Source organism: Corvus hawaiiensis, chromosome 19 (assembly GCF_020740725.1).
Source record: "Corvus hawaiiensis isolate bCorHaw1 chromosome 19, bCorHaw1.pri.cur, whole genome shotgun sequence".
Classification (NCBI taxonomy): Eukaryota; Metazoa; Chordata; class Aves; order Passeriformes; family Corvidae; genus Corvus; species Corvus hawaiiensis.
The window spans coordinates 9877602-9893104 of NC_063231.1; positions in this window are offsets into that span (position 1 = coordinate 9877602).

Here is a 15503-nt window from a genome sequence, read left to right on the forward strand (position 1 = left end):
TAAAAGCCCCAGGGTTGTACCCAAATACTGGCCTGAAGTGAAACCAAAATCCTTCTGCAAGTGTTTCTGTGAACTCCTCTCAGCAGGATTCATTCTGTGGGCCAGTGGGAGAAGAAGAGTTTCTTTTAGCTGTGTTAAGGTGATCCTAAGAGGCTCCAGGACACTGTGACTACTTCTGCAAACACCTCTAAACTCCATTTAGCACCCACCTATTTGCTGCTTTAACCCCAGGTGCTTTCCAGCCTCCTGTAATGCAAAGCCCCAAAGCCAGCACCCCGTTCTGTGCGGTCCAAGGTTTCCTCCAGCCTACTTGGAATTTTAAGAGAAATGGGCCAGGACCAGTAAAGAGGTAAAAGGGTTCACTCCAACTCCTCTCTGTGGCCTTCCTTCCACTTTGGGGATCTCAAGCCAGCCTTTTTCAGGCTTTTAAAAAAGTGATTTAGCACTGAGGTAACTCCCAAGCACAGCTGAGTGGGCGTTTCAGAAGCCCTGTACCTCACCTCTCCTCTCCTCTCCTGTTGTGTTTCATGAGCTTTTCCCAGCATAGAGTGACTGCTGGCAGGATGAGAAGAGAAGAACAATATGTTCCTGGAATTGTCTCCAACCTGCCCACTCTCGTCTTCCTCTGCAAGGCTGTGGGAGCAAGGGGAAGAAGCTGAATTAAGTGTTCAGCCAGTATTTTATGAGGACAGTGCAAGCAAAATACAAACAGTTGGGGAGGCTTCGGCCCTGGAGCTCCAGCTTTGGCTGCAGTTCAATTTTTATGGCAGTTTAAGTTGTTCGTAGACTTTTTTTTTTTTAAAAATACCCTTTGCACCACACTTGGAGCCAAAGCCAAACACTGAACTGGTGCCTCTCCACTCCAGTGGCTGGTTTGCCCAAGGAGGAGCGGGGCTGTGCCTTCCCCCACCACCACTAGCCCCATTCCCAGCTGCCTGGAAATCCTTGGCAGGAGAGGAACCATCACCCTGCTGATTTTTGCTCTGTCTCAGGTCCACAACACCCTGCTGAGCTGTGGTGTTGGATGCTCTGTAGTTGCTACATCACACTGATAGTGCTTGCACATCCACAGCTTCACAGCCTCGGAGGGAGTGCCTGGATGAGCAAAATCCTCGCTCAGAGCCCAGTTCTTTAACCAAAGTGGCATTAAGGTCTTGCTCTGCAGCTTTCCCCTGCTGCTGCCCCTGTCCCTGCAGCACCACAGCTTGGCTGATGTGCATCATTCCCAGCCAGACCTCAGTAACTGCAGGACTCTCTCTGGCTGTGGGGCTGGTGCCACCTCTCCCAGTAGCCAGCTGTGCTTTGTCCAGAGGGAGGTTCATGCGGGGATTTCACCAACTGCCCTAAAATCCAGTTCCCAAATGCTCACCCTTAAGTCTTTGAAACATGATTATAGCTTGACTTGTCTGGCAGCAGAGTCAGGGATGGAAAGGCTGGATTAAAAATGTCTGTCTTTGCTCACATGTGCTGACTGCACTCTGTAATGAGAAGCAAATGACATATTGATGCAGTGCCATGCGAGGACATGCTTGTTGCCACCTAATGAAAGACCTTGACTGAAGGTGACTCAGGACAGAGGTGGAGCAGATGCTTGCAAAGCATTGCCCTTCTTACCACTGCAGCTCTCTGAAGATGAAGGGCTTCCTCTTGACACCTAATTAGCATAATTGAGTTCCTCTTAAAAGCAAGACTGACTTATCTGTTCCTTAGGAAGCAGAACTAATGAACTTGAATTGCCTCTGTAAGAGCCCCCTCCAGTTGGGCAACACTACCCATAAATAGGCACAAGGCATGTGCTGTGTTCTTGTGGCTGAACGCTGGCAAGTGTGTGGTTTGGGTTGTTGGTGAAAACAATTTCCATGGTAACCCTCTGTTTCTCTGACTTTCCATGAGCCCACTGGTGAACTAAATCACCTCCCAGGTGTGAGCCATGCAGAGCCTGCCGTGGTGACAAATAGGTGGGTTGGGAAACTCGTGTGGGTGTCTACAGGGTCTGTTTGAGCTCTGTCAGATGCTGCTTGCCTGGGAGAAAACTTGTCCCTCTTCATCCTGTGAGGAGACAGGGTCATCTCTCCTCCAAACACTCAACTTCAGTGCGCAGCACGGAAGGAAGCAGGGTCACTGTGCTTGGTTTGCTGACAGCCAGGCCAGAGGAACATGATTAGGTCACCTGCTTGCTTCCCCTTCAGGAAGAACAGGCCCTTTTTTCCCCTAGCTATGCTGATACACTTTGCCTCTTGCACGTGAGGTGCGGCCAGGCTGCAAGGAGGTGTGATTGCCACAGCCTGTTCCCAGTGATGTCCCAGCCCACCCTCAGGCCAGCTGGCTGTAGGATCAGAAGTGCTTGTAGGTACCTTTTCATCAAACTCTTTGCTGTTGTTGCCAGCTTCTCCCATCCCTGCTGTCCCACTCCCAGGGGTGATCCCAGTTTTCATTCTGGCAAGCATCAGATATTGCTTTCGCTCCAACCTGCTGCTGATGTCTTCTCCCCATAAAAGTACTTGACATCAGCATGGCTCAGCCTTCTCTGGAGGAGGGGACTGCCCTGATTCATCCCTGTGCTGGGGCATGCTGTGGCTTGATCCTCTGTGGAACAGCTGCTCCTCACTCCAAGGACACATACAGGCTCTGGGGGAGGATGCTGTGGTCACGTTCAAGCTAAATAGCCAAGATGTTTGCACCCTGAACACCAGCATCGGTGATTTCTTCAGCGCAGAGACCTTGCTGCTGTGCTGCTTGAGAGGGGAAGGGATGTGATTTGAAGTGAGTCACCCTGGCAGGAGGCAGGAGACGTGATCTGGCTCTTGCATCAAGCTGCTCAGAGCGTCCAGGAGTGTTCACGCCCGGGGAGGAGGCTGGGCAGCCAGGGACGTGCCGTGGTGCAATGCAGCAGGTGTTTCCTACATACCTGGCCTTTGAAGTGTGATAGGGCTTGTATGAGCTCCAAGCCTGACCAGCTGATGTGGTGCAACAACTCCAAGGCAGATAGGAGCTCTCCTGCTCATCATAAACTTAATTAGACGATACTTATTTCTGGAACTGGAAAAGTCTCTTGGTGATGTGTGTCAGAGATGCTGGTTAAATGGTAAATAAGATTAGCAATACTGGGACCAGCTGTTCTAGGACACAGCAAATTGGAAACCAAATTGATTGACTAGTAAACCAGAAACACATCAGGAGGGAGAGATGTGTAAGTCTCTGAGAGTGGTTAGAAGGAATACAGAGCCAAAGCAATGTCTTGACAGCAGCAGGATTCAGGCCCGGTGGAGTGGGGCTGCTGGGGAGGGAGAAGAATCAAGTTTCTCCTTTCCAGCTTGACAGAAGTGATTCCCCTTTCTGCTGCAGGGGCAGCACCCTTCAGCTGACTATGAACTCCTTTTAGTGAGGACCAGCTGGCCTTCCTCTGCCATAGTCTGGGTGCTCCATAAAGAAGGAGCCTCTTCCAGACAATCCTTTCTCCTTTACCAGGAGTCTTAACCTCTGAGCTATACTGAGACACATCAAAGGGACCCCATGAATAACTGTGAGCACTCACTTCCTCCTCCTCCTCTCCCTTTCCAAAAAGGAGATGTCTGGTGACAGTGAAGAAAACCCAGCCCTGTGAAGTTCATTTTGGACTGCTGCACCCACCTATCCTCAACATCACCCAAATGCCTTGATTGTGCCCCAGTCAGCATTTGGAAATCTCTGGCCAAGGCTGAACACGAAACATGGAGGTGTCCTTCCTCAGTGGTTCTCCTGGGCTTTGTGCTGGAGCTGAGCAAGAGAGATGGGAATGCCCATGGCAGACTGGGAACACACCAGCCATCAGCACCCACTGGCACCAGGACCTGGGGGTTGCTGTAGCCAGCACCTGGCTGCTCACTCACCTTGAGGTAGGAGCATCCACAGAGAACCTCAGCTGGAGCTGTGAGTGTGTTGGGGAAGGGCAAGGCAAAAGGAAGAGCAATTTTCAGTAGTTATTTCAATCTCACCTAGTTTAAAGAAATTTGTCTCATCTGTTACTCCTTTCCCTCTGCCCAGCAAAGGAGGTGCAGAACTTCCACACAAAATGGGGAAGCTGTGGCAGGCAGACTTTGCACGCACAGAGATCTGCAGAGCCTCAGGTGGGCCCGGTCCAGAGCGGGTTCTGAAGAGACAGACAGCCCGTTCCTGGGCTGCTGAGCGCCTTGTCCATGGCCCTGAGCCACAGCAATGGGAGCACCAGCAGCAGCTGCTGCTGCTGGGGCTTCAGCTGGGGACCCCACTTGCCTCCTTTCCCCAGCTGAAGTGTCTTGAGCTGAACTGCTGCAGGACAGGGGTGCTCTATAACCCATTCCACAGCTCTCCTCGTAGCTTTGCTCTGTGCTGTGTTGCTGTGAGGTGTTTCAGAAGGTTTGTGGGTGACCCCTTGCACAGAGTTAACTGGCCCTGAGTAGTAGCTGCTCCTTGAGGTCTCCAGCCTGCAAAACCTCTCTCATGTGCTTTATGTGTGTGCAGCTGATGTGGGGCTGCCAGGGCACGGCTGGGGCTGCCAGCAGTGCTGAGAGAGGAGAGGAGAGAAGGAGTGTCCACTTGTGCTCCAAGCAGAGCTGACTCAGGGCTTTCTCCCCAGGGCAGGGTGCTGACTCAGCTGCTTTGCCTTTTCCTGGCTTCTCTGAAAACCAGAGGCATCTCCTGGGGCTCAGAGGCCGTAGTAGTGCAGCAGGAGTCAGCATTACTTGGTTTTGGGAGAGTCACGCCTTGACTGTTTTGGGGCAAGAGCCAAGAAGTTCAGTAAGAGCTTCGGGATTGCTTCAGGGTGTGTTTGTGCTCCTGCTGGGGAGCACGTGCTGCCCAGCCTGGGCTAATTCCTGGGGTGAATGCGTGCTGCAGCAGCGCTGCTTTTGCTGCTGTGTCCCCCCATGCAGGGGTGGATTGGGGCAGGGAGGCTCTTCCTTCAGCTGGCAGAGCCTTGCTGCAGTGTTATTTCATGGTGTTCTGACACATGCTTGTGTCAGAACGTACTCCCTGCTTTGGTGGAGGCTGGGTGAGGCTGTGCTGAGCTGCTGGGGTGGAAAACACACCATGGAGGTGCTGTCTCCTGTTGGGAGCAGAGCTGTGCTGGGACACCAGAGGTTGGCTCTGCCCTCTGGAGCCAGCGGCCAGTTTCAAGTGCTGAGCTGGGATGAAAGGAACATCTCGTGCAAGTAATGAGGATGGACCTCTTAGCCTGGAGCCTGGGATGGTGGGACCCTGCTGCAGCCAAAGGGATGCTGAGCCCAGCAGCTTTGTTGCCAATTCCATGTTGTCCTGAAAGGGGAATGTCTCTTTCCTGATCCTTCCAGCACCTCCTCTCCATGTGGGAAAGTGGAGCCATGAGGCTGAATCCTGCTTGGTCCTGGCTGCTCCTGAAATAAACAGTTTATCCCACTTGAAATGAGCTGAGGGAGAAGGGCTTTGGGCCAAGATGGAAGGAGAGGTCTGCTGCCACACACACAGGCAAGGGCATTACTGACTGCATGGAAACTTGATGAAATTCCTCATAAAAATGGCAGAGATGATGAAGGGGGCTGAGGTAGTACGGGTGTCGCTGTCATCTCTGTGGGTGTGGGGGGCTGGCACAGGTGCCCACCCAGGCACCACGGTGGCTGTGGAGGGGTTGCCCCATTACCAACCAGTTCCTCCGGTTCCTTTGGGAAGCGCCAAACTGAGTTGGAGTCAGACTGGTTTGTGCAGAGCCTATGTTTGCCTGGAGAGGAAAATAATAATAATACTAATAATTAAAAAAAAATCAGTTCAGTCACCTCAGCCCAGAGTTGTGTTTTTAAAGGGAGTGGCGTGGGGAAGGTCTTGGGCACCCCCCACTCTGCTGTTGTGCTGTCGCCAGGCTGGAGTCTGCCCTGGGGCTGAATTACTCCGTGGTTTTTAGGGAGGACAAATGGGGACTCGAGTGAGACACAAACAAACACATCTCTCATTGTGATGTGGAAGGCGGCGGTTCTTGGAGAGGTGTCAGCTCTTCGCAGGGGAGCCGTGGGCTGGAGGGGCTGGACAGAGTGCTGTGAAACATGGTTTGCCTGTGCCTCGTTGGCTGAAGGGAGGATGAAATTCAGGCAAGGACCCATCTCAGGAGCAGATTTCAGCATGGAAATCATTACCCTGCTGATAAGCAGGAGTTGCTGTGGCTCAAGTCCCATGTTGGTTGTCTGGGGCAGCTGAGCCAAGCTTGCCTTGCCCTTGGGCTTTTTCCTTCTGACTCTGCAGTGTTACCACCCTTCCTTGGGTTGTTCTTAATCCGCTTATTCCGGAGAAATCCTATCTGCCTATTATTGTGCCCCAAATGCAAAAAGACTTTCTGTCTTTCCCAGGGTGGAAAAAAAATGTTTTCAAAATCCCCTACAAATGTTGCTGCCCTGCAACAGTTTTCTTCAGTCCCACAGAGGATGTTTTAATCAGAATTTTTGTCAGTGCTTGAGGCCGTCACAGGAACATGCCTGAACGCTGGTGGATGCTGGAGAGTTGGGGATGAATGGTGGATTTTGGGCAAGGAAGACCAGCTGGTTGGCCTGGCTCAGACTCTGATTTCAGCCACTGAGTGCCAAGGTCTGTGGAGATACCCCCTGTCTGGGCGTGTCGATTCAAGTGCCTTTTACTGACCCATGGTGCAAAGGCCTCCTTATGCCCTGGGTGTGAACACTGCAGGACCGGCTCCTGCGGGTCAGAGGATCTAGTAAATATATTGAACATGCTTAAAAAATCTTTAAAAGTAGCCAAACCTTAGCTAAACCTTGGCCTTTATTTCACTTAGCTTTTCTTCCACTGTTTCTGAAGCCCTTCAGAAGGGATGGGCTCAGCCCTGAGTCAGGCCAGCTGTGTCTGCCCACCTTTGCAGGGTTGTTTTGGCTGGCTGCCTTATCTCCCTTGTGACACCACATGCCCTTTCCTTCCCCCTTCAAGCTGCAGGGCCCTCTCAGAGCAGGGAATGGATGATGATGTTAAGCAAGCCCTGTGTAGGCAGCCTGGCTATGGGGAACTGCTGCAGAGGCAGCAGAAGTGAAGCTGGGTGGAAAAACCCCTCTGTGTTTGTTGTCCAACTTCTAAACCCCATGTAGTTTTAGCTTAGCCTTCAAAATTAAATTATTAAATTTCCCTCAAAGCCAAAGGTATCAGAATGTCTGACACTTGGGAGTATCAGGGGGCAAATTTGATCTGCTGTGACACTGTTCTCTTGCTGTAGAGATGGTCAGTGACTGCCACCATGTGCAGAGCTGACAGGCACCTCTGGTTGGGGCAGCACTCCCTGTTGTCGGCTCTTTTGTCTCAGTGTTTCCCTTCTTTCCACATCTCCAGACTGGGATCACTGCCGTGGGTGTGGATAGACACACCTGGGCTGATGTGCCCAGCCTGAGCTCCCTGTGGGTGCTCACCCAAAGCCTTTTGGGACTCCCTTTGTGTCCCTTCCTGGCAGACAAGGCTGGGCTGCAGGTGAGCAAAACTCAGGCATTTCAGTTTTGCTTATCAGACTGCTTTGGGTCAGGTAACCTGATTCCAAAGCACTGCAAGGCTGCTTCAGAGGGTCTGTGCTGTGCATCCCACAGCCCTCACACTGTGGACACACTTCATGGTGTGGTGAGTACGTCCTTGTCCCCATGTAAGCTGAGGCTGCTCTTAACATGCCCTGGCTGGATCCTCCTGGATATGCTGGAGAACTCTCCTGGTTTCCATGTGCTGTAGAAAGAAAAAAAGAAAAATCCAGGCTGCTTGATTCTCATTCAGAAATAAGCAATAGCACAGTGGAGCATGGACAGACAAGGGCACACCACTGACCCCAGAGCATTGCTCTCTTCACCCAGTCCAACTTCTTGCTTCTCTTGGGCCAAGGACAAGCACTGGGGTGCTGATGGCCCCTGCTCTGGGTGTCTTTAAACACTGGGGATTTAAGCATGTGGACTGTCCATACAATGTGCTGATGCTTTTAGGTGTGAGGAACTGCAGAGGAGTGGGCTGGTGGGGAGTAGAACCTGCAGCTCCTTAATGTGGGATGACTGAGAATCACTTTCTGGGGCTGTTTGACGGCAATAAGTTGCTGATATAACCACGTACCAAAGTGCTGCTTGTCCACCAAACAGAGCCTGGGCTGCCCTCAGTTGGCCCCTGGAGTGGAGGGGACTTGTGCTGCTCACATCCAGTGGAAAATCTTCTAGAGTAAATCCTGCAGGTTGCAAAGTTGCTGTTGTTTAGATGGATGTGAGATAGTTCAGCCTGGAGCCAAGTTCAGCCCTGGGCTCTGCAAGTCTAAGGCACACAAACGCTGCTGAAGAGTTAATGGGAAACAGAGTGTGGAGCAAAACAAAGAAAGACCTTTTGAGGTCTCAGCTGCTCAGGGTAATATTTAGGTTTGGTGACTCTCTGTATCTTAGAGATGGGAATGCAGCAAAGCTCTTTCAGTCCAGAGTATACATGGAGCCCAACAAGACTGTGGACTAATATCAACAAACCTTTTGGAAAAGCAGATCCTGTCTGCTTCAGCAAAGCCACAGTGTTATTTTTCTTTCAACAAATGTATTGAGACAATAATAATGCTGTGCAGATTGGTTGTCCCTGGCCTACATGATTTATTAGGAAGCAGAAACAACTGGAGTTGCTCAGAAAAAAACAAGCTTTGGACATGGGTATTTTTCTCTTCTTTTTATTTTCATTTTTTCCCCTTGATTTCCTCATGAACCAAAAAAGGGCCACCTAGTCTGGTCCCAGGAGAGAGGTTGTCTCCTTCCTTGCATTTCTTACTGGACCACCAACCCTGGGCTTCCTGCTTAGATCCTTCAGTGCTGGGGAGGAGGGGGCAGTGAAACTGTGCTGGAGGGGAGGCTGAGAGAAGGTGATACAGCCACAGAACAACATTCCCAGGCAGGAAAGCAGAGCAGGCCTGGAGGAGGAGACCTGCAATCTGTTTCTAGCTGTCGGTGACTCAGGGACAAGTTGTTTCCTCTCTCTGAGCCTCCCTTTCCCTCTGTTTATCCTGTTTATTTAGTGCTAAAGCCATCCAGAGTGGTGGTGCTGGCCATGCCCCTGGAGCTCAGCTCAGACCTGCAGGTGCAATCAGAGCACAGGGGCTGGGTGCGGTGGCAGGTCCCGCACTGGTGGCCTCAGCTCCTGCTCCTTGCCTTGAGCAGAGAACATCTTTGCTTTAGAGTGGTTTATTTGCTGGCCAGGGAGCTGGGGGAAGCTCTCCAGCCTTGATGAGAGGCAGCTGGAGGACGAGGCTGTTCCTCCACCACAAAAACCCTGATAAGTGGGGGATTCTTCTTGGGATGGGTGGGAGCATCTCCCCCCATGGAGCCCCACCGTGCTGGGGCTGAGCTCAGTGGCAGGTGGTCCCACTTGCACCCACGGCCCTGCACATCATCTTCACATCTTTCTTTTCTGGAAAGAAACCTGTGAGTTTGGTTAATAAAGTGTAAGGGGCTCCCTCACAGCATTTTGAGGCAGCAGGACCAGGTGCTCTGGCAGCAAACTGCCCGACTGAGTGTCTGCATGAGTAAGTGATATCATCAGGGTTTGCTTTGCCTTCAGAAATGACTAAACAGATTTTCTCTGGTTTCTAGCTGACCCCGTGGCTCCCTGTCGGTGATGGGAGCAGGCTGTTTAGGTTTGAGTTAATGGTGCCACAACCAGCCCCAAATCAGCCTCAAAAGCTGGAGATGGATTCGGCAGGTAGAGGGAGGGGGAAAAGCTGCATCCACTGCACCCAGCTCTCGCTGTTATTAAATCAGGGATTGCTGAGAATCATCTCTGATTCATGCTCCAGCTCAAACACACGTATTTCACATTTGTCTGAAGGGATTAAGTTTTTAAAGCTCCTGCCCTTCAGGCTGTGCTTTCCTCCTAGGGGTTAGTTAGTCCCAGCTCTCAGTTTTTGAGAAAGGCTGGAGGATTGGGGGTGATTTTCCTTTGTGATCTTCTTGTTTCATGCCTGGAGTCAGCACAAAAAGGAGTCAATGCAAATTAGCTATATTTGATTATTGCAGGGGGCTAGAGGAGCCCTGGCTAATTGCTACATTTGGCTCCTTTTCTCTGGGGTTTCACTGACATTTCAGAGAGTAAACGAGTGGTTCCTTCCCCCTACAGATGTTTTCTGTTGGTTATAGCTGGGAAGAGACCATAGACGATAAATCCTTGTGCTTCTGTTGTGTTTTTTTCTGGGCTTGTTGAAATCAGTGGGGGGCACAGGGCTTGCTCAGCTCTGGATGCTTCTGCCATCGGGGTGAGCGACAGTGGGGCCTCCCTCCCTTTCTCCCAACCCCGTTTGCACAAGAGAGGAGGGAGAGAAAAAGTGAGTCGTGGTAGCCTGACCCTCCCAATATTTTTGAATTTTCTGTGGCTGCAGGATGCCAGGTCCTGTCCGTCCTCAGCCCAGCTCCTGCCAGATGGGCTGAAGCACAGCCTGCCTGGATGAGCACAGTGGGCTCATGCTGGAGAGATGCCAGGAGGAATGGCATGGGTCTGGTCATAACCACCCAGCGTGCTTTTCACCCTCAAACTCTTTCTGTCAGCATTGGAAAACTGCAGGCACAGGGCCATGTGGTTGAGAAGAAAAATCTCACAGGTGCTCCCCAGGCTGCTGGGCTCCTCCAGAGCTGGGAGTGGAGCTGTGTCATGGGGCCAGGGCTGCCTGTGCTCTCACTGCCCTTGCAAGAGACAAACCTGCACATCTGCCATGGCCTTGAGCTCTGCTTCACCCCTGGATCAGCGTTAAACACCAGCCAAACCTGCGTTCCAGACTGAGGGAAGGGAAATTCAGCTCTTTTTGTTGGCCCTGGGCAATTCCTCTCTTAATCCAGGCACATGCACATGTTTTGGGTACATCACAGGATATGCCCGGGCTCCTGTTTTTTTCCTGAGCTTCTGCCAGCAGCCTCCATGAAGCATCCATGCTTAAGGACATGGACAAAGTCGGAGCCTCAGTTGCATTTTTGGGAGAAAGGTTATGTCAAAATTGCCTACAGGTTTGTCTTGGGTCCATGGAGAAGGTGCACCACCTTCACTGATGCTCTCTGGAGACAAAGGACCAACCAAAAGCACATGAGACATAAATGCTCTCTGAGTAAGGTCCGGCTTCCTCTGCACCACAATACAAAGGAAGAGGAGAATCCACAAGATCTTAAAATCTTTAAACACTGATGTTTTATAATAAATAAAGCCTAGATTTTACTGAACAATCTCCAAGTGATGAAGACTTACTTTGCCTTTGACAATGCAATTGGAATGGAGGGTAGCCGTGAGGCTGTTGCAGCCATTTGATGGTTTGCCCAAAGCCAGGAGCCTCTGCAGGCTGCAGCCCCACTCTCATACACATTTTTCATGAGAAGGAAGCAGCCTGCAGAGGCTCCATGACCCAGGGCTGGTAGTGCTGTACAGCTTTGAGACCCTCAGCCAGACTGGAGGGGCCTTAAACCCCCAAAACAACCCAGTGGGGAGACAAGGAGTCTTTGAAGCTCCTCCAATCTGCCCAAGCCACAGAGTGGGGTTGTGAACCTTGTCTGTCCTTCTCTGTGAGAATGTTGCTTTTACAATTAAAACCCACGCAAACCCCCAGCCCTTGCTACTGCTTGTTACCCCAGTGAAATATCTGACATTTGAGACATAATGGGAAGTCAAAGAATGTGAGGAATTTGGTGACTCAACATAGAGTTTATTATAGCAGCCCCACCGTTTAAGCCCATGTAATGTAAAATTGTTTTACGGCATGTGGCACGGTTCTGTGGGTTAATTTATAAGCAAACAATTACTATTCAAATAGGGATTTTTTTTTTTTTCTGTGCCTACATAAACTTGTTATCTGTTTGGCAGTGGGGGATGCTGCGAAGAAATGCACATTTACATTTTTTGCTTTGATGTGATTTGCTTTTCCTGGAGCAGCTCAATGGTGCATTGATGACCAGGGCTCACTGCTGAACTTGACCTGGGAGTGGCGTGGAGATAAGCCAAATGTTAAGAGAAAAGGAGCCCTTTGTGTGAAGATGCCAGGATATTAGGTCTCACTTTTAGGTCACACACTTGTTAGGGGTTCCTTTAAAGTGATGGATTCTTCTGCTAAAATTTAATGATGTCCGTTAAATCACAGGGTCATGAACTAATGCATGTGCTGAAAATGGTTTGCCAAGGGACCATGAAGACAAGGCCTTGTGTCAGGAGACTTCCAAAGCAAATTGGATTTTCCACACAGCAATGGCCACGTTTGAAGGTCTGTCAGTGGCCTGTAAAATTCTCCACTAGTGATAACATGACAGAATTGCCAAGCACTGAAGCAATGCCATCAGCATTATAGAACAAATCACTCCCTTCTCAGGACATAATAGCTTCTTGATCATCAGTCAAAGGAAGAACTATCCCAACCAGCAAACGTGCTGGAGGAAGCTGCTCCTGCTCTTCCAGGAGATTATTCCAGAGCTCCTGTGTTAAGTCTGCTGCGGAGAGCCTGGAGGTTCGTGAGAACATCAGTCTGGAGCTGAGCAGCTGGGTAGGTGGATTTTAGGCTGGGTACACAGAAAAGGATGGAGCAACTAGATGTTGACTTGTATGGGGCCATCCAGCTGGCCCTGCTGGTGTCCAGCTCCAGGACAAGCCCTGCTCAGACATGTCTGTGCTGAAGGAAAAGTGAACCCGTTGGGAGATCCTGTGTTTCTCTCCCTGCCTTCACATCATAGCTCAATTTCGTCCCATTTCACATTCCACTAATTTGAGTTGATTTTACAGGTAATCAAGCTAAGGCAAGCTGTTGGGACAGCAACCTGAATCATTCCAAGTAAATCCACAGACTAGCTGCCTGTGCATTACTGCTGCTGGTCCCAGTCTCACACTGGTTTGTCTGAACTGGTTTTAAAAGCAGTTTGGAGCTAAACTGCCTGTGCTGACAGTGTTCTGTGCTCCCCTGTGCCCTCCCTGAGCTGCAGCTTGTCTTGCCACCTCTGAAAGCAGAGGGAAGTTAAGCCCCATGCTCATCTGGTCTGACCTTTCAGCCAAGATCACCGTGAAAGGGGGCACTTCCTGATTTCTCACCAAGGGAAGCTGCAGGCAGACAAGTATCAGAGAATTTAGACAAATGAATGGCAGCTTTCTCATTCCAATGTTAGGAGAGGCAAGAGCTCCCACATGGGCCGTTCACACGGGCACTGCTTCTCTTGGACCCATGCTGGACCAGGGAACGTGTTGGTCAGGACATGCTGACCACTGGCTTCTCCAGCCTGAGCCTGGATTGAGTGATGGAGGAGGCAGTTCTGGTTCCACCCAGTCTCTGAAGGATTTGATATATTGTACTGCCAAAAGAAAACAGCATAAATCATTCTGGAGTGCTCTGGCGCCCTTGAAGGAAAGTGCAGTGAGGGTGGAGCAAGAGGACACGAGGGTGAATGCTGCCTTAGACTGGAGTGGTACAAAAATCCCCTCCAAGCTGCCTTCAGAGCTTGAAAGGTGGGTGGCTCTGTTGTGGCCACACCAAGTGTCTTGGAAGAGAGGGTGCCTGGGGAGTGCTGCTGGGGTGATGCTGCATAGAGCCCAGGATGGCCCAGGGGTTCATCCTGTTTCCAGTGAGATGTGTGTGCATGTTTATGAAATCTAACTCCCTGGGTGATGTCAGGATGTGATGAGAAACTGGGTTATAAATTAAAGGAAGAAAAAAAAGTAGACCCCACTGTGGGTCAGATGATGGCAATAAATTCAGATAACAGCTCATCAGTGCCTCTTCCCTTGTTCTTGTATGTGTTTGCATTTTTTTTTCCAGTTGGGAGAAGATCTGGTGAGAAGCAGCTGTTTTTTATTCGTTCTCCATCCACATCTGATTAGATAGTCTTCCTTCTGCCCACTGAGACGTGCTCAGGAACTCTCCCAGCCCCTCTGCTCACTCACTTTCTGGGGCACCAAGGAGTTTGGGACTGTTGGAACTTTTTTTCACAGGCTCACAGCTTTTCAGAGGTACAAAGGACTCCTTCATGATCACGAGGCTCAGGTCCCACTTGGCCAAAGGGCATGGCCAGATCCTACAGTGGGGCTGTTTATGAGGTGCTGTGGGATTGGGCCTGGGAAGGCAGCGGTGGGGACATGCTTCTCTCCCTGACATTAATCTATTAATTTGATTTTGGGCAGTTCTGGGGCTCTGCAGCCCAAGAGGAGAAACATATCTCTCCAGGCTCTGTGAATGTGTTTACCACTGGGCCTGATGGGGAGGGAGCTGTGCTGAAAGGAAGAAAGTGGGTTGCAGTTTTGGACCAGTGGGAGAAGACAACCTAATGGTGAGGTGGGTAGTATGGGAGCAGGGAGAGACCAAGAGGCAGGGGCATGGGAACCCCTGAATGTATGGCTTCCTAAAGGCTAAACAAGAATATGGCAAGGTTCTGGCTTGTTGAAGCTAGGATGGAAACTCCCACTGGTGCCACTGAACTCCAAATCAAACCTTTCCAGGCCAAGCCTATAAGGTTTCTTCACACCACACTACTGGGGGGCTCCCATCAAAGCGTTTTGCAGGCAGTTGTCTTCTTTCAGGAGACACATGCAAGTGTTTCACTCAGGGCAGGGAGACTGTTCTGGTCCTGTCCTGTCTTTGCCTTCCCCTCACTACACAACTGCTTGGCAAGATTTAGATGTCTGGTGCTTCTCTCTTCCTTCTGCAGCTGCTGGTGGTGTCCAGACCCTCAGTGCAGACACAAACCATTGGCAAGGGTGGTTGGTCATGGGATGGGTGAGCTCTTCACCAAAACAAAACAGAACCAGAGCTTCTCTGGTCAGCAGCCCCCCCGAGCACAAGGGAGCCTGAGAACTTTTCCTCCTTCTTTGCTGGGTGCTAGGTGGGAAGGGGATCTCCCGTGGCAAGTCTGAAGATGCGGTGTCGAGCTCCCGGTGCTGTGCCCGGGCAAGTCCCGGCCAGGCTCCCGTCTCTGCTGAGCAGTGAAGTGCAGCTCATGTAACCCTCACCTGTTCACCTATGGCTCTGTGGATTTCCCTCAGGTACCCAAGCGAATTTCTGGGAGTCCCAGGTGAACTGGGGATTACAGATGAGTGGGGATTACAGAGCCCCCACAGCTGAAGTTCCTGGAGAAGAAGGGGATGTGACCCTCCCGTATGTCAAACGCAAACATGGAAATAATAAGGTGGGAAATGTTCTTGAACTTATCTCAGAAATGAGTTTTCTGTGGGTCAGCTTAAATTTCTGGCAAAAAAATTCACAGCTGATTTTATTCCAGACTTGTTTCCCCATTCCCTTTAATCCATGCAGCTCGCATGCTAAGAGCCACAGAGACAGTTGGAGCCCGTGCAAAGGATCAGCCAACGTCCACGTGCCCCTCAGGTGTGTGCTGAGCCCTGGAGGGAGGGCAAGGGGGGAGAGCAAGAGGGGAGTCCCCCTGCCCAGGTGCTGGAGATGACAAAACTTGGCTGCGTTGCTGCTGCTCTGGCCTGCAGTGACCGCGTTGATGCAAAACCTTTATCTGACTCTGTATCAACAAGCTCAGTTTCAAAAAGAAGGATGACTTGCTTTATTTTACCAAAGC